This window comes from Petaurus breviceps, unplaced genomic scaffold (assembly GCF_028583685.1).
Source record: "Petaurus breviceps papuanus isolate PSGF00001 unplaced genomic scaffold, PetGlider_PUasm1.0 90808, whole genome shotgun sequence".
Taxonomy (NCBI): Eukaryota; Metazoa; Chordata; class Mammalia; order Diprotodontia; family Petauridae; genus Petaurus; species Petaurus breviceps.
Window position 1 is genome coordinate 18,136,222 of NW_027187349.1, and position 19,420 is coordinate 18,155,641.

The window sequence follows — 19,420 nt, forward strand, 5'->3', positions numbered from 1 at the left end:
CCAGATGTTGAAACCCAGATGTTGATTGGGTATGGATGTAATGGTTGGACAGTTTGGAAATCTGTCTACTTGATCTGTTTCTGTCTTGATAATTCTGTCTGTATACTCTGAAGTTCAGGGTACTGACCTTTTTCCCCTGAACTAGGTAAACGATACATGTTTGACTGATTAAAGTAAGCTTGTTAACCCATTTTGAGTTGCTTTCCTTTATCAAAGCAGATCCAAGAACCTGTGTTGGCAGCCACCTTGGGGATGTGGGGTGCTTGCTGATACACTATCCCCCATGTCTGTAATCCTTTCCTTTCTCAACTCTACCCACTGACTTCCCTGACCTCCTTTAAGTTGGGTGGATAGAGTGCTGAGCCTGAAATCAGGAGGACTCATTTTCCTGAGTTCAAATCTGACCTCAGACATGTACTAGTTGTGTGACTCTAGGCAAGACATTTAACCTTGTTTGCCTCAGTTTCCTCATCTGTAAAATTAGCTGGAGAAGGAAATGGCAAACTAGTCCAGTGTTTTTGCCAAGAAAACCCCAAATGGTGTCAGGAAGAGGCAGATGTGACTAAGACAACTGAACAACAAAAAATCCCATCTTTAACAGAAAGCTTTCCCCAACCCTAGTTAATTCCAGTGCCTTTCCTCTGTTAATTTACTATTTTTCCTGTATGTGGCTTGCTTTGTATATATTTGTTTGCATCTTGTCTCCCCCATTAGAGTGTAAGCTCCGTGAGGGGGAAGGACTGTCTTTTGCCTCTTTTTGAATTACAACAGACACTTAATAAATGTTTATTGATCAGATGATCGATGGGACAGACTAGAGAACTCAAAAAGAACCTAATGTATTTAAAACATTAGTATTTGACAAAGTTATATCTAAAATTCACTGGCAAGGGGCAGCCAGGTGGCGCAGTGAGTAAAGCGCTGACCCCTGAGTCAGGAGGACCTGAGTTTGGTTCCAGACTCAGACACTTAACACACACACACACACACACAACTAGCCGTGTAACCTTGGGCAAGTTACTTAACCCCAATTGCCCTCCAAAAGGCAAAAATAAAATAAAATAAAATTCACTGGCAAATGGAATCACTACTCAGTAAAAACTGGTAAGGAAATCACATTGCTATAAAAATAAGTAAATATAGATAAAAAATAAATTTGACTCTTTACCATAGACCATATACAAAAATTAACTAGATTAGTATTCTAAAAACTTAAAAAGGAACAATATTTTTCTCAACTTTGGAGAAAGATGTTTTTATCAAATAAGTGGAAGAAATTAGTGGAGACAGTTAATGGATTTAATTATGCATGAATAATATGTTCTGCACAACAAACTATTATCTCTGAGACTGAGAAAAGAAAAGGATTGAGGGGAAACATTTGTAGTAAGTAGAGCAAAGGCCTGCCACCCAAAAACTCATATCCAGTGAGTTGGATAAGTGTTTATTGATTCTCTTTCCACAATATCTCAGTTTTCTGTCCCTTTCTCTCTATTCATAGTCTACCACTCTATTTCCAACCTTTATCCTCTTTTGCCTGGACTGTTGCAATAGCCTCCATTACTTGGTCTCTTAATTAAGTACTCCCCTCCTCCCCCCAATTTCTTCCCAATCCATCCTCCATTCAACCACCAAACTGTCTGACCACGGATCCCTGTCATCTTCAGGATCCAATACAGATATTCTCCAAACAGCTGTCAAGGGAATGTTCCTAAATTACAGGTCTAAAAAATACTTCTCTGCTTAATAAATACAAGTGCTTTATTTTTTGCTCCTAGGCTCCAATCCAGATTCCTTTTTATAAAGCATTTAAAGCTCTTAATCTAGCTCAAGCCTTCTTTTTCAGGATTATTTCATATTATTTCCTTTCACATACTCTACAACCCGGCCAGTCTGGCCTCCTTGTGGTTTCTCACATGAAACAACATAATGTCTCCTATCTGCATGCCTTTGCACAGCTTTTCCCTGTGTCTGGAATTCACTCCCCTTTTATATTTGCTTTTTGGAATTCCTAACCTCATTGAAAATTGTTTTTATGTGTGTATATATATATATATATAAACTGGTGAAAAATTAAATACTACATAAAAAATCACAATATAAAAAAAATTCCTAGCTTTTTTCAATTCTCCTCAAGCACCATTTCCTACATGAAGTTATTCCCAATTCTCCTCTACCCCCAGCTTCCAGTGCCTCCCCACTTCAATTACTTTGTACTTTTTTAATACTTTTTTTGGATGTACTTAAATACATACATGTGTATCCCACTACTCCTTAAGGGCAGAGGCAGAATTCATTTTTGTTTGTGTCCCTGGTTTCTAGTGAGGTACCTGGCACAAAGAAAGCAGTTTGGCCAAGCATCTTTAAAGACCTGCTATATACCCATAAAACTAATACAAGCTCACAGTGAAGGACATGAGAGGGTAGTTTTCCAAGGTGTAAGTAAAATATGTTAACTGTGTGAAAAAGGGCAGCTGGGTAGCACAGTAGATAGAGTGCCCAGCCTGAAGTCAGGAAGACTCATTTTCATGACTTGAAATCTGTGCTCAGACACTTCATAGTTGTGTGACCATGGGCAAGTCACTAAACCCTGTTTGACTCAGTTCCTCATTTGTAAAATGATGGGGAAGGAAATGGCAAACCATTCCAGTATCTCTGACAAAAGAACACCAAATGATGTCAGGAAGAGTTGAACACCAGTAAAATGACTGAACAGCAAATGTTCAAAAAGCCCTCAATTTCCCTTATAATCAGAAATACAAATCCATTATTACTTTGAAATACAATTTTGTGCTCAGTACAAATTTCACCATTTATTGTGAAAAATTATGAAATTCAATGTTGGGAAATTTCAGCAGGGAAACAGGGACTCCCATTACATTGTCATTTGGACCATAGATGTGATGCAAACATTCTGGGGAGCAACATGACACTATGCAATGAGTGAGTCGTGAAACTGATCTTATTCTTTGAACCAGTACTTCTTTGGTTAACACTTTAAGGACCGACCTGTGTGTTACAGCAATAGTAATACTTGCTTAATTTGTAATAGCAAAATAATAAAAATAAGCTACACATTCATTGACAGAGATTGGTTGAATAAATTATAGTATATCAATCCAACTAGCATAATACAATGGTGCTATAAAATAAAAATGAATAAATGGAAATATAAGGAAAGATTTATAAAATTATGGAAAGTAACCAGCAGAATCAAAATACACATCAAACATGATCTTATGTGTATGTTAGCATATATACATGACAGTTTACATACTCTTATGTGTCTATGTGCATATGTACACTGTACACACACTGCGGATGTGTGTGCATGTGAATTTAAGCAACAAAGCCAAAAATGGTGGAAATGAGAGACAGATTCAGAAGACCTGGAGCAAATACATTCTTTCATTGACTTCTTGTTTGTTACTCTGGTTCTACTTTGTTAAATGTATATTGTAATAGATTAAGGCTTTTATGAAAGCTTTTCTTACTTATTTTGCATCTTTGATCATTTGTTTTTGTGAATAGTTACAGTTAAAATAAAAAAATTTAAAGAAAAATAGTAAAATAAAATTTCTTATATAAACTTAAATGCATTTCAGTTAAACTTGGAATATGCATAATGTGGCTGTACTGATGCACAACTATGATTTTCAGACATTTCATCAAATAAAATGAACTCTTTTGCCTTTAGGCTGGTAGACATCTGAAAGCTGTTTTTTATGATAACATGAAAGTTGTTTATATGATGTTTTTATGATCCACAAAGATGGTAATGATTAATCTTTTTAACCACTGAAGATTAGTGATTAATGATTAATCTTTTAAACTATTGATAGTTTACCACTCACTTTGCCTTTGTCTTTGTCTTTTTGAGCTGAATAATCATATAATTATTTAATTTTCTCATAGAGTTGCAAAATAATTCTGAAATAAATCGCTGCTTTAAAATGTCAGTTGTTTACCTTTCAAAAAATTAGAGCAGTATGGAATTGTGAATTGTGAAGAAGATGTACTAAGGTAATACCAAATAAGAAAGTACTTTGTAAGGAAAAGTTGGCTAACTCTTCCTAACTTGGTCAGTTAGTCAGATAGTATTTATTATGCATATAATATGTGCCAGGCCCTGTGCCTGGCATTGGGGGTACAAAGATAAAAGTGAAGTAGTCCCTGCTCTCAAAGAGGGAAAAAGAAGAGAAAAGAACATGCTTATATGCATATAAAGCTGTTTTTTGTCATTTAGTGGTTTTTCAGTTGTATCTAACTCTTTGTGTGACCATATTTGGTGTTTTCTTAGCAAAGATACTGGAGCGGTTTGCCATTTCACTCTCCAGCTCATTTTACAGATGAGGAAACTGAGGCAAACAGTTAAGTGACTTGTGCAGGTTCACATAACTAGTAAGTGTCTGAGGCCAGATTTGAACTAAGCAAGAAGAATCTTCCTGACTCCAAGCCTGTCACTCTCTCCAGTGGGCCACCTAACTGCCCTGTATACAAAGTACATATAAAACAATAGAGAGGGAAGCAAATGGGGAATCAGGAAAAGTCGTATGTAGGAGATAGCATTTGATCTGAGCTTTGAAAGAAACTAGAGATTCTAATTTGTCCAGGTGAAGATAGAATGTATTCTAGGCATGGGGACAGGCTACACAAGAGCATGACATTGGCAGGTAGGATATCCTGCATGAGGAACAACAGAAAATTCTGTTTGGCTGGACTATAGGATGTATGAAGAGCAGTAATATGTAATGAGCCTGGATAAGTAAGCCAGAGCCATATTATGGAGGGCATTAAGTGGCCCCAACAAGGAGTTTGTATTTTTATTTGGTTTTAGACATACGAGGGAGCCACTGCACTTACCAAGCAAGGGAGTCAAGTGGTCATACTTCTGTATTAAGAGTATGGCTTTGATAGTTCTGTGGAGGATGGTTTGGGAAGAGGAGACATGGGATAGGGATACCAACTAGATAAGGCTGTTGCAGAAATCCAAGTTGGGGGTGTTGGCAATGAGAGCCTCAACTAACACAGTAGTCATGGAAGCAGAGAGGAGAGTTGTGGAGGTCATAATACTTGCCCACTTAATGTTGCATTTGGGAAGAAGGGGCAGTGCTGAGGAAGAATGACAAGTCCTAACTCTAAGGTCACAAACCTTGATGACTGAAGGATGGCCATGTTGCTCAGCAGAAATAGGGAAGTTAGAAAAAGGGGTGGGTTTGGGAGGACCATGACATACTGAATTTGAGATGTCTGTCCATTTGAAAATGGCCAATAGGCAGTCGCCGATATGGGTCTGGAGCTCAGCACACAGACTCAGACTAAATTTATAGCTCTCAGAGTCATCCACATAAAGATGGTAATTGAAGCCATGGGAGCTGAAGGAGTCACTTGAGAAAGTAAAGAGAGAACAGAAGAGGTCACAATTAGGAGCCAGAAAATGGATGATAATCCAGCCCAGAAAACTGGAAAATGGTGAGACCATGTGGAAGGAGAACTAAGAAAGAGTATTGTCATAGAAATCCAGTAAGGACTGAGTCTCCAGGAAGAGGGTTTTTTAAAGCAAGTTCAACCGAGGAACAAATAGAATTATAAAATCTATTGATGAACCCTTTTTCATTTTCCCTTCATTTTTAGGAAGTTCTAAAATATGAAGTTTTAAAAATTTTTTTTTAAACTTTTAAAACTTTGCTTTCTTTGTGTGTGCTTATAATACATTTGTACCTTATTAAGAAATCTACAGTGAGAAAATAAGCACTTAAAAATGATGTTTTTGTTTCATGTGTTTGAATAAGCCATAGTGTCTTTCCAAGAATGACTTCCACACAAGAATTCTGTTCAAAATAACAAAAAACACAAAACGGCTGGGCATATTAACCTACCAAGACACTATAACTCTACAGAAATACAACTATAATGCTATCTTTACAGCAATTAAGAAGGACTTTACTGTAGAAATTCATTGTTCATAGTTGAACTGCACTAATATAATAAAAATGTTCTTACCACAATTAATTTATAGTGCTATACCTATCAAACTACAAAGGAGTTGCATTCTAGAACTGGGCAAAATAATTATTCATTTGGAGAAACAAAAGTTCAAGACTCCTAACAAAAATTTAAAAAAAAATCAGGAATGCATGTCAGCTTAGCATTACCAGATCACAAATGAAAAATTAAAGTATTTAACATTGAAACCATTTCAGGAGAACAGAAATTGGTACTTTTGCAACTATGCTTGGGGTGAGAAGTCTAAGCAATAGAAGTGATCCTAAAAAATAAATAATTTCAGTCACCAAAGTTTTAAAGCTTTTATTCTCTACAAGATCCAATGCAGCTAGGATAAGCGGTAAACTACCAATTTGGGGAAACTCTTTTCATCAAAAACCTGATAATAATTTTATATCCAAAATAGATAATGGTTTAGTACAAATATATAAGGTGAAAAACTATTCCTCAAGTACATAACATGTCAAAACTTGACCAGTTTTGAAGACATGCAAACTATCAGCATCCATATGAAGGATGGCTACAAATTACTCCAAAACTAAATGCAAATTAAAGCAGCTCCAAAGTTTCACCTCCAACTAACAAAGTGACTAAGATGATGAAAGATGGAAAAAGTGTTGCATGAGCTTTGGGAAGACAGGCACACTAATACACTGTTGAAGCTGTAATGGGTGCAGCCATTCTTATTAAACAATTTGGAATTTTGCAAGAGAATTCACTAGCTTGTCCATACTCTTCCCCCAAGAATATGATAGAAGAAAAGTCATCATGGAGAAAAATACAAATTTCTTCACTTTGTGAGAGTAAAATAACTAGAAAAAAAAAGTATGTCCAATTAGGGCTAAACAAATTATGGCACATGAAATGTCATGGATTATTGCACTGTGAATAGTGACAGGTTTGAAGAATTCAGAGAAACCTGTATGAACTAATGCCAAGTGAAGAGGGTAGAACTAAAAGAACATGGGTATCAACTACCGGGTTTCCCTGATAATAAGACCTATCCAAAAAATCAGCCCTATTGAGATTGCTACTGTAGTGAAGGTGATCCCCTGCGCTACTCGCTACATTACGGTACCCTCTGTATGCACCATCCCCCCCCCCCCGGGAAACGCACCGCTGCGCTCCGAGCTGCATCCAATCAGAGCTGCAACAGTGAGCACATCATCCTGTTCTTCCCCAGTGATTTGCTTATTGAATAAAGGTACATTTTTTGGTTCACATTTACCTGTTTATTAAAATTGCTGTCAATGTTCATTAAAATAAGCCCTCCCCTGAAAATAAGCCCTCTGGTGGTTTTCTGTCAAAAAAAAAAATAATAAGACAGTGTCTTATTATCGGGGAAACACGGTATAATAATGTGAACAAAAACTAAAATGTAGCTAAACAGCATTCTTGCAGTTACTGATCTTGGTCCTGCAGAAGAGATAAAGAAGCACAATTCCTTCTTCTTGGTAGAGGACAACATGTATGAATGTTGTATTGCTTTCAAATACGGTCAATTTTCAGTTAGATTTTATTTTTCTTGATTACAAGAGGGAATTTGTAGAAAGGGGAAAGTTCATTGGGAAATGATTGTGAAATAAAAAATAGGGGTGGCTAAGTGGTGTAGTAAGTAAAGTGCCGGTGCCGGAGTCAGGAGGACCCGAGTTCGGTTCAGGCCTCAGACACTTAACACCCACACACACAAAAAAAACTAGCCATGTAACCCTGGGCAAGTTACTTAACCCCAATTGCCCTCCAAAAAGCAAAATAAAAATAAATAAATGAAAGAAGGCATAGTAATAAAACTTTTTTTTTTAAGTGGCATGAGTATTACTTAGGAAATGAATGATCAGAAATGGAGATAGATGGCTGTGTAGTGATAGTGAGGAATAATAGAAGGACACCATGAAATTTTCCTAGAGGTAGACCTTTTACACTTGGGATAGATTTTTATAAGGACAAAAATCATTTAGGATAAAACAGTGTGCCTGAGTAAAGATGATTTGGAGGGCGAGCATCCCTTTGAGGAGATTACAGGTCTAATGAAATCCAAGTACATTTTAACTCTAGTTTTGTGAAAAAAAAAAAAGCCAGTTTTCATAATAAAGAATTTAAAAGGATGCCACAAAAACACAATTGATTACTAGGTTCAAGTAGAATTAATAAAATGTCAAAAATGATAAAAGCTTAAGGTTATAGAAGAAGATATTCATCTGGGACAGAAAGAAAACCATAACATGAATTTGAAGGCAATGGCAAGGCTGGTTTCTTGCCCAATTACAGTAGTCTTAAAGAAATGTAATTCTTGATATGATGTTTTTAGTTTCAGGAAAGTATGTCTGCCTAATTATTTCAAGTAATAATGTCTCCAAAATTATTGCATTTAATGAGATTTCTAAAGGTTTGCTTTAGTAATTCATTCATGATTTAGTGATTCATTCACACTTATTAAACCAAGTTAAGTTCTGTGGACACATCTTTAAATATTTAATGATTTTCAATATTATTTTCCATCAGCTTTTTTAGCTATGACTGTAATAGTCTGTAGGTAACAAAAAAAAAATGGATAAGGATCAGGTTAATGACCATCAAATAGTTTCAGGTTTCAGTCTCTGTGGGGAGATCCTTAAAAAAAACCAAACAACTAAGACACTTAATTATACTAATAAATTTTCTCATTTTATATTGCTATTTCAGTTTTTTTATTTGAATCTCTCAAGATTCAAGAATATATTTCTATTTATTATTATTTTATTTTTCTTTAGCTATATGTAAAACAATTTTTAACATTTGTTTCTAAAACTGAGTAAGGATATTAAAAAAAATTTATCGATGTCTTCTGTTTCTTATATCATCATAATTATCCCAGTGTCCTTCCCCCTCTCCCTCCTAGAGAGCCATTCTGTATAACAACTAGTATCTTCTAGAGCTCAAAAAAAAAAAAGTCAACACAACTGATCAGTACATTAAAAAAAAAGTCTGAAAATGTGTAATGTGTAAAGCTATAATACCTATGAAAGAGTGGGTTGGGGGAGGATATCCTCTAATATAATATATGGCCCTGGGTAAGTCACTGAGGTTCTTCATTTGTAAATGGGGATATCATATTACAGGGTTGTTGGGAGGGTCAAATGAGTAAAGCGTTTTGCAAGCCTTAAAGTACTATATGGATGCTAGAGCTATTGCTACTGTTGTTATCATGTTATTAAAGGGATGGTTAGTTTGAATCTAGAAAAGAAAGCAGAGATCAGAGTCAGAATTGTTTAATTATGCATAAGCCTAACTAACCTAATTACTATTCTGATAGATAAGCAGAATGCTAGGGATAGTTTATACCAAGATCTCTAGCAAAGCATCATGACAAGCTGACATCCTGTGGAAAGGTAAGAAGCAAGGGAAACTGAGAGGAAAAACACCTGAATGCTTTTTCTTCATTGTAAGGGGCATGATATCCAAGACGATCATGGCTACAAACTAGCTGACCACAAGTATTCTGAAAAAAGAACTTAATTCATCAGACATAGCCATTCAAGTTGTAAGAATCCAACTTTAGGAAGAGTTCCATTTAATACCTAACTCTACTTCAGCACAGCTGAATTCATGAAGACAGATTTGCATTTTGCAATGTGGAAACAGAAGCCACCCCATGGTCATCTTCAGAGTCATACGTTAGCTAGCTAGTGCTTGTTGAGTTGGTCTTTTCTCAGGGTCCCGGTTTGCCAGCTGGTAGCAGTGATCACCTTGGGCATCATGCCCCCTTAAAATGAACCAAGTGTTCAGGTGGTTTTCTTCTCAGTCCCTCACCTATTTTCTCACCTTTCTACAGGATGCCAACTTGTTTGGTGAGTGTGATATCACTGTTCTCGTTGATTTCTTTTGTCTCTATTGTTCTGTTGTTTTTTCTTCTAGTTGCATACCAAAGATTCAGTTACATAAACATTAAGTATCAATGAGTGTCAATTTGGGGGCTCACAAAAAAATCTGTTCCATCAAAATGAATGGTGATTACATGGTTGACTTATAAGACTTCGTCCTATCAACATTTTTTTTAGACCAACATTTTTTCCAGGAACAAATTACCCTTCTAAGGCAAAGAAGACTGTACTCTAAAGCACATAATAAAATATTCTTATATTCTTAAACACAATTACATTATTTTTTTAAAAACACAATTAAAATAATTTGAGATTCAATCCCAATAAGAAAGACATTCTAGAAAATAACTATATGCAAACCCAAAGCATTACAATGTTGGAAGGGGGAGGGAGAGGATATATTGGGAAATACAGGTGATAGAAAAACAAAAGATGTCAAAATATTTTTCAAAAGAGAAAAAAATTCAGGTTTTCATTAATACAGAGAGCTACATGGAAACGAGATATCTGAAAGAATAAAGAATAATTCCCTGCCGTGATTGATACAGGTGAGTTCAGATGTTACCAGAGTAATGAATACATCTCATCTGTAAAATGAAAGAATCAGATTAGGTAATCACCAAAGTCCCTTCCAGCTGTAAATCTTCTGGTTCTAGATTTGTTATATTCTTAATCCTGAATGAAATGAGCACTTCCAAGAGAGAGTAGGACAGAAAATAAATGGGGAAAAAAGGTTGCTCCTTTTGTTGCAAAGCCAATGGGATTCTTAGGAATTTGTTCTTTTCCTGATGGAATTTGCCTCCCTCAGAATCCAAACCTGCTATAGAACCACAATGGATGATAATTCCTCAGCTGTCTAGAGTTCAGACTTACAGAACTCAACCATGCAGAATAATACTAACCATATAAATAAAAAATAAAGTTATAAAATGTCCTTGGCAAGAAAAAAAAATGAATGCACGAATGAACAAAAAAAAAATCTGAATGGGATAGAAGATCTGAAAATAACTAAGAACATTTCACCTGATATACCACTGTTGGTCAATTCCATAGAATTAAAAGGATTATTATAGTTGGCTGTAAAAGCCAAGATATTTTGAACAAAAATTTTAAAAGGATGGAGAAGGAAACAGAAGAAGAAATGAAAACTACAAGTAAAGAACAGAGGAAACTGATGGTAGACCTGATGGTAGAGATTGGGTGCCGTGATGAGGGAAGTAAGTAATGGATACCATGAAGGTGGGAAAGAAAGCCTGCTACAAGGAAACACAGCCTTGATGGAGTATCAAGTCGGGGTTTGGACATATAGCAATCTACAGCTCAATACTTAAGACTGGGAAGGTCTGTGGAGATGAGGGCAGATTATGGAGAGCTTTGGATGCCAAACAGGATTTTGTATTTGATCCTGGGGGAAGTGGGAAGCCACTGGAGTTTAGTGGGGGTGTGGGTATGGGAGTTGATATGGTTGGACCTGTACTTTAGGAAAATAACTTTGAAGTGAGGAGATGAAGCAGACAGACACACCAACAGGCTGTTGTAATAGTGCAGGTGTGAGGTGATGAGGGCCTACACCAGGTTAATCCCATAGTAGAGGAGAGGAGGGGAAGTATTTGAGAGATGCTACAAAGTTAAACCAACAGACCTTGGCAACACATTGGATATGGGGAGTGAAAGAGAATGAGGAATCATGGAAGGTTAAAGCCTTGAGAACAGTGTTGCCCTCTATAGTAATAAGGAAGTTTGGAGGGGGGAAGATAATGAGTTCAGTTTTAGACATGTTTTCACAATGTCAACTGGATGTCCAGTTTGAGATGTCTGAAAGGCAAGATTGTAGGTCAGCAGAGAGGTTGGGGCAAGGTTGGCAGATTTGGGAACCTTTAGCATAGAGTTAATTCCGTGGGAACCAATATCACCAAGTGACGTAGTATAGAGGGAGAAGAGAAGAAGACCCAGGACAGCACCCCTTAGAACCCCTGCAGTTAAAGGTTATAACCTGGGTGATGGTTCTGCAGAGAAATTTGTCAGGTAGGAGGAGAACCAGGAGTGGTGTCCCTAAAACCAGAAAAAGAGAGTATCAAGAAGAGGGTGATTGACAGGGTCAAAGGCTTCAGAGAGGCCAAGGAGAATGAAGAGAGAGAAGAGGCCACTGGATTTGGCAATTAAAGTGGCTTATCAAGTTAAATTGAATTTAACTATCATGTCCCCCAAGACTAGTTTTCTTTTTTTTTTTTTTTAAAGCAATCGGGGTTAAGTGACTTGCTCAAGGTTACACGGCCAGTTATTTCTGGGTGTGGTGCTGAGTATCTGAGCCTGGATTTGATCCAGGTCATCCCAACACTGGAGCCGGTGCTCTTATTTGCTGAGCCACCTGGCCTCCCCTAAGCAATTGGGGTTAAGTAACTTGCTCAAGGTTACATGGCCAGGTGTTTCTGGGTGGGTGCTAAGTGTCTGAGCCCGGGATTGGATCTCCAGGTCATCCCAACACTGGAGCCGGTGCTCTTGCTCACTGTGCTACCTGGCCGCCCCCCAAGACTAGTTTTCAAAAAAAGTCTTTCACAAGTACACGATGGAGGAGACATGGTTAGGTAACAATTCTTTTGAGAAAAAAAGGATCTGAGTGTTTTAGTCACTGCAAGATAATATAAATTAACATCAATAGTCATAGATGTAGAAGGAACCTTGAAAGCAATCTCGTTTTTTACAAATGAAGAAACAGAGAGGTTGTCTTATCTGAGGTTATTCAAACAGAAGAGCTGAGATTTGATTGTAGATATTATGACTCCTAAGCCATTGCTTTTTCCATTGTACTCTGATTATGCTTTCAAAAGCTGTTCATTTATAGCAATAACATCATTTTGCAAAGTGCTTTATCTCTGAGCTGCCAACAATTCTGTAAGTTAGGTCCTACAGTTATTATCCAGTTTGGGGTTTTTTTTTTCAAATAAGGTTTCTGAGACCCAAAGAGGTAGTGACTTGTGAAAGATTGGCCTTTGCTACAGAGAGAAACTTCGTTCATTTAAAGAACTCTGCAACTTCCCAAAGGCAATATTGCTCTATATTGGGACCAAACTTGTCCATTTGCAGTATCTGTCCAAAACGTGTTCACTAATGTGCAGGCTCTATAGGTTGCCCTTTCAATTTGTTTATGTCATAGTCAGATCAGTGGGCATTCTTTAGGCACTTGGTTTTTCCTATGTGGATAGTCCAAACTCTTGAGTATTATGGATCTTATTTAGGAGGCTAAATTGTTTCATTATGTGCAGAAAAGTCAATAAGAAACATTGATTCAGGAAATTTTTGGTTGTTTTCCTCTGTAGTGATTTGCACAAGCAAAAACTAAAAACATCATTGCAGCTTATGCTCCATTATATGTTGTATTGTTGAAGAAGTAAATAAATTCTGTGAAGAACTTTATAATAAGTTTGACAAGTCTCCAAACCAAGTCAACATATATATTAATATTTTTAAATTTTAAACATGAAGTGGGCACAACTGAGTACAGTGAAAAAAATCTTAGAAAATATAAACCAATCAGGACCAAAAAAAAATGGCCTAAGGTTCATAGATTAATCAGTAGCCTCACATCTGCATATCATGGGAAAATCCTTAAATAAGTGAATTAACAGTCACTGGACATGGTAAACACAACAATATTTTAAAAATTAAAATTGATTATATCCTTACCAGGTGAGAAATGTCTTAGTATTGATTTGGAGTGGCTGTGAATTCAGAACTGGTTTGAGCACAAGTCAAAATAATCAGGTTTTTTTTTTTTTTAGGACAAAAATGAGAAGATACTTCATGCAATTACATCTTCAACCTGACCATTAAATAAGTTGTTGATACTGAAAAACAATCCCTGGAAAAAGGTTAAACTCTGAGAAAATTGACAAAGGGGAATAGCCAAGTATGGGATTTGGGGGAGAGAGATACAGCTGCCCGGGGTGCCCCAGGTTTATTTAGGAGGCATTAGGACGTCCATTCCCTTTTTTCTTTTATGAGAGGCGTGGTAGTGCAGCTGAGCCCTGGGTGTGTGGCATGAAGTTTGAGAACAATGTTATGCTTGCTAGAGTGTCGAGTAGGAGTAATGAGTCAGTATAAGGGAGTTTGGGAGTCTCACAGTCTGTGAGTATGGTGACTCAGAGAGGAGGTTCAGTGTGAGTTAATGCTGAGGTCTGCAGCCCCAGTGGGTGTGCAAGGATTTGCTGTGAATGAGAATGACTGGGCACTTGCAGGATGTGGAGAGGGAGGAGGATGAGCTCACTGTATTCTGGGTCCTGCCACCTACCCTGCACATCGCTACCAGCTTTAGGAGGCCCCCAATTCTCTATCTGAATCACCAGCTTTACAGCTAGCTTCCTGTAGTCTCCATGGAGAAAGATGGAGCAAAGGATATAAATGAGAACAGTGAGAGGTCCCTTCCAAAGATCTGGCTTGGATCGTCTCCATTCTTTACAATTTAACCAAAGCACTTTGAAGTGGAAGGGGTCCCCGCATCACCCAAGCCTTCAAAGGTTTGATTTCCTTCCCAAGCTGAAAAACATGGCAACCAAAAGGAGCTCTGATTTAGAATACAAGCTAATTTGTAAAATGGAGGATGGTAGATTATAGATTATATTATCTATATGTAGATATAGATATATCACAAAACCACAAAATTCACTGAAGGGAAAAGTGAGTCTTCAGAAAGTTAGGCCAACTGTGACACTGCTATGTCAGATTATCATGACAGATTTTATATATGAAACTGGAAAGAGGATAACAATAATAGCTCATTTTATCTAGACTGTATTATAACGTTAGAGTTTGGAAAGTGCTTTATATATATTTGACCCTCACAGCCACTTTGTGAAACTGGTGCTATTTTTATCTCCATTTTACAAATGAGGAAACTGAGGGCAAGAGACTTCATTGGGATTACAATGCTATTAAGCCTCTGGGGAGGGATTTAAATTCAGGGTTTCATTCCAAGACAGAGTTTTAGTAGATTTAAAATGGAGGGGATTTGTCAGCATTTCAAAACTGACTCTGCATCATTCATGAAGATAGTGAAACATCTTTTTTTTTTCTTAACATCCATCTTTCTATTCAAATTCTTCAGTCCTTTATAGGCTCTGTGAAGAAGAAATGGTATTTAATAGTCAGAGAAAACAGGACCAGACCAAGGAAACACAGAAGATATCAAAGTATTGGAAACCATTTGAAGGTGCTGAGGTATTACACAAAATGAAAAGACATAGAAAGGTTGCAAAATGTGCTTTGGTAGGTCCGGGAGCAACCTGGGTGTGATACGTATGAAACATCTTCAAATGCCGATTGCCTTGATTTATATATTAGTTGATTTTATTGAAATGTCTTTTTCTTTTTTATTCTTTTTTTTTTAAACAAAGGATGGTTTGTTGGGTAAGAGAGTGGGAAGGGCTATATTTGGAAATAAAGCTGAATTTAAAATAAAGCAATATAAAATTTTAAAGTGGAAGAGGGGATACACACACACACACACACACACACACACACACATATATATATATATATATATATATATCACACATATACATATATGTGTGTGTGTCCCTGTTTTGTGAGTTTCCATAACCAAAGAATCCATCACCTACTGGTCAATTTCTGGTGATAAGTCTCTCTAGACTTAGCTAAGCTAGCTCCTGCCATAGGAGAATTTCTTGCTGGGACTCTCCTCTAACCCTTCCCCTCTTGATAGAACCCAGTAGGACTTGCACTGTACATGGCAGATTTTCCACTTGCACCCAGGTCACCCCCATGATAGAAGGAGGCATCAGCATAGGAGCTTTTGTAGAGTTGTGTACTGACACCTTGACCAAAATGTCTCAATTCCCTCCCTTCACCAAAAATCTGCTCAGTTGTTTCTTAAGGGGATTTTCCAGCTCCTCAGTCTTCCCTTCCATGTCAAGTCCATGTGTGGCCTTCCATTTATTCATTGCCCTTCAAATAACCAATCAGCGCATTGATAAATATTTATTAAGTACTAACTGTGCTAGGCATCACGGATGCAAATAGAAAAAACGCAATAATCCCCACTCACAGTGCTTACATTCTAATAGGGGAAGGGAGACAACAAGTACATATTTAAATATGTACAGCATAAATATAAAGGGAATAAGCAGAAATACAAAGTAGTTTGTGAGTGAGGGCACTAGCATTCGAGATCAGGAAAGGCTTCATGCAAAAAATCGCTCTTGAACTGTATCTTAAAAGAAGAGACACTCTATGAAGCAGAGGTAAGAAGGGAAGGCTCAAGCAAGTGGCTAGCTAATGCAAAGGCACACAGAGATGGGAAATGAACTGCCATACATGAGGAACAGATAAAAGGCCTATATTGATTGGCTTATGTTCTCATTGCATGGCAATTAGCATTGAGGAATGGTTTCTGGCAATATATCTTTGTGTCCATTCTATATATGTCTTAGATAACAAATTTATTATATGTCATGTATGTATATATCTTAGATAGCATTGATATTTGATATAGGTATTTTCCCACTCTACATTTTATCTTATATTTTCATTGATTTTATATATGTTAAAATCTCATAATTTTGTAAAGTCAAAATTATTAATAGTAATAGCTAAGATCTGTGTAATACTTTAAGGTTTGCAAAGAGTTTTACATGTATGATCTGCTTTGAAGCTCACAACAACCCTGTGAAGTAGCCACAATTGTTATTCCCATTTTATAGATGAGAAAACCAAGGCTGGGGACTTAAGTGTGACTTGCCCAAGGCCACACAACTGGTATGGTCTATTTTCTCTATTAGAGCCATTTCTTTTCTTTTAGAGGAGGGAAGGCTGGGCAGTTGGGGTTGAGTGACTTGCCCAAGGTCACGCAGCTAGTAAGTGTTAAGTGTCTGAGTTCAAATTTGAACTCAAGTCCTCCTGACTCCAGGGCCAGTGCTCTATTCACTGCACCTCCTAACCACCCCTCAGAGCCATTTCTGATGGGCACAAGAGCATAGTGGATAGAGAGCTTGAACCTTCAAATCCTGGCTCCAGGACCCTGGGTAAGTCACCTACTGTCAGTGTACCAGGCCGATTCCTGAAGACTCTGTGTTTTAGAGTAGGTACTGATATGCTTCAGGCAGAGGGTGCTTTTCAGGATCCTATATCCATGTTCCTATATCCATGAAATCATAGGTCTGGTCCGCACATGCCAGGCAGTGTAGTGTTAACAAATAAAAAAGATAATATTCTTTGTGTGCAAAATGAATGGCAGGTAAGGATCTTCATTGGTAGAGAGAGTGACTTACCCAGAGCTCCCTATACCAATGAAATTGTAAATGTGACCCCCCAAAAATCTCTATCCCTCATTTAGCTAAGTATTCACTCCCTAGCCAGAATTATTAAAGGCATCTGGTCTTGTTCTCCTGTAATTTTGTAGTGTGTCCTTTTATATTTTGGCCATATATCAATTGAGCTTATCAGATGAAGTAAGATTTTTATCCAAGATGAATTTCTGCAACACTGCTTTACATTTTTCTCCTCTGTTTTTTTCTGTAAAGGCTTCTTTCTCCCAGTTATTTCTGTTCTTGGATTTGTCCAGTGAAAGACATACTGCCTTCTGTCTGTTTCTTGCTTACCTAGTGAATTGCAGCCTGAGGAATCTTGCTATGCCTGACTCTGGAGGCTGGACTATGCCTCAAGCCCAAACTTCACCCCCTCAGTGTAAATCCCTATTGTGAGATATGAGAGTACATGTTTCTTTGGTTGTTTACCAGCCAAAGATGCTTGTTTTCTCTTGTCCTGGATGTACCGTACCTTGCGCCCTACCCATCCAGAGAGGCATTTTTGAGTCACTTATGGGACTTATCCTCCCTCTTAGGAGGTTCGTTTCTCTCTTAGGTTGGTCATCTCCTGAAGAGAGCCCCTCACCCATCCCCTCATTCTCCACCAGTACCAATTTCTCTATCAACCAAATTAAATCTTTTACAGAGAGGAGGAAAAAGGAAGGGGATGGTAGTAGGAAATGTCCCAGTGAAGCAGGATGGTGCTATAGAAGAGTTGCTGGATTTTAGTTTAAAAACCTGAGCGCAAAGCCCAGCACTCCCTCTTCTACCTCTAAGACAAATCACTTAATTTCCCTGGGGTCTCCCTTTCCCCGATTTTAAAATGAGAGCATTGGGCCAGATCATCTCTGAGATTCCTTACAGCTATCAATCTAGAATTCTCTGTTGTGTACATATCCAATAATCAACTGATCAGTGAATCAATAAACATTCATTAAACACCTGCCAGGTTCCAGACACCATACCAGACACTGGGGATATAAAAACAGAAGAAGCTCATATTCTATTTGGTATAGATAACATGTATAAATACAGGGTGTCCCCAAAGTCTAGACACATAGGAAATCTCATTAACTATGCATATTTTCAAGAAATGAAATGTATGACATTTTCAACAAATTTTATTTAATTAGCATAAATTTTGGCCATGACAATTTCATATGGAATAAAAGCTTTCATTCAAATTTCATTAATTAAATTAAAATGAGGTTAATTTAATTAATGAGATTTCCTATGTGTCTATGTCTTCCTATGAAATCTCATTTCAACAACCTGACTGAAGAAAATAACACCTTAAAAAATAGACTCACCTTTATCTAGGCAGATGACACCCACAGCAAGATCTCCACCCTAGTTGCTCCAACTGCCTACTGGATAGCCTCACCTGATGATCCCACCAGAACTTCCTGGTTTTAAAGGTAATGTATAAGCCTAAAGGAATTTGAAGACTTTCCCTGCCCCCAATAGGTTGAATGTAATCATATGGAGCCTGTGGTGGGAGGAGTTTATGGAAGGGTGGAGCAGAACCCACAAGAAGCTAGGAGTCAGAGCAACTACCGTGTTTCCCTGATAATAAGACACTCTTATTAATTTTTTTGGACAGAAAAACACCAGAGGGCTTATTTTCAGGGGAGGGCTTATTTTAATGAACATTGACAGCAATTTTAATAAACAGGTAAATGTGAACAAAAAAATGTACCTTTATTCAATAAGCAAATCACTGGGGAAGAACAGGATGACGTGCTCACTGCTGCAGCTCTGATTGGATGCAGCTCGGAGTGCGGCATGCATTTCAGGGAGAGGGGGACGGTGCATACAGAGGGTACCGTCGCAATCTCAATAGGGCTTATTTTCGGGGGAGGGCTTATTTTAGAGGAATCTTACACAGTAAGGGGAGGGCTTATTTTCGGGATAGGTCTTATTATCGGGGAAACACGGTAGTTAGAGAGAAGATGCACATAGGGAGACAGCTAGGTTTGTGAGTGTTGATTTATGGGGAGGCTAAAGGATGGTATAGCTTCATGCTGTGCTATGGTGTATTAACTTCTGTGTTGTTATGATGGATTCAGTTTCCTTGTGGTGGGATTTGGTTTTCGGGAGTTTGAACAAATGTTTTGCTTTTGTCTTCTATATGGAGAGCCTGTTATATTTTGTGATTGAGGCCTATCCTGGCATATTTACAGTTGCCATTGGCACCGTGAATATTGCATTAGTGCTACACTGGTCAACTTGGGC

At 37.6% G+C, this 19,420-nt stretch overlaps 1 long non-coding RNA gene across 1 annotated transcript in view; it reads right to left on the reverse strand.

Annotated features, from left to right (window-relative positions):
* LOC138147870 (uncharacterized) overlaps nt 1-18,632 on the reverse strand; it is a 26,883-nt gene extending 8,251 nt beyond the window's left edge. The window contains exon 1 of the long non-coding RNA XR_011164916.1: nt 18,496-18,632. This is a non-coding gene — a long non-coding RNA (uncharacterized lncRNA). The remainder of the gene's footprint in view (nt 1-18,495) is intronic.
* Nucleotides 18,633-19,420: the final 788 nt, after the last annotated feature.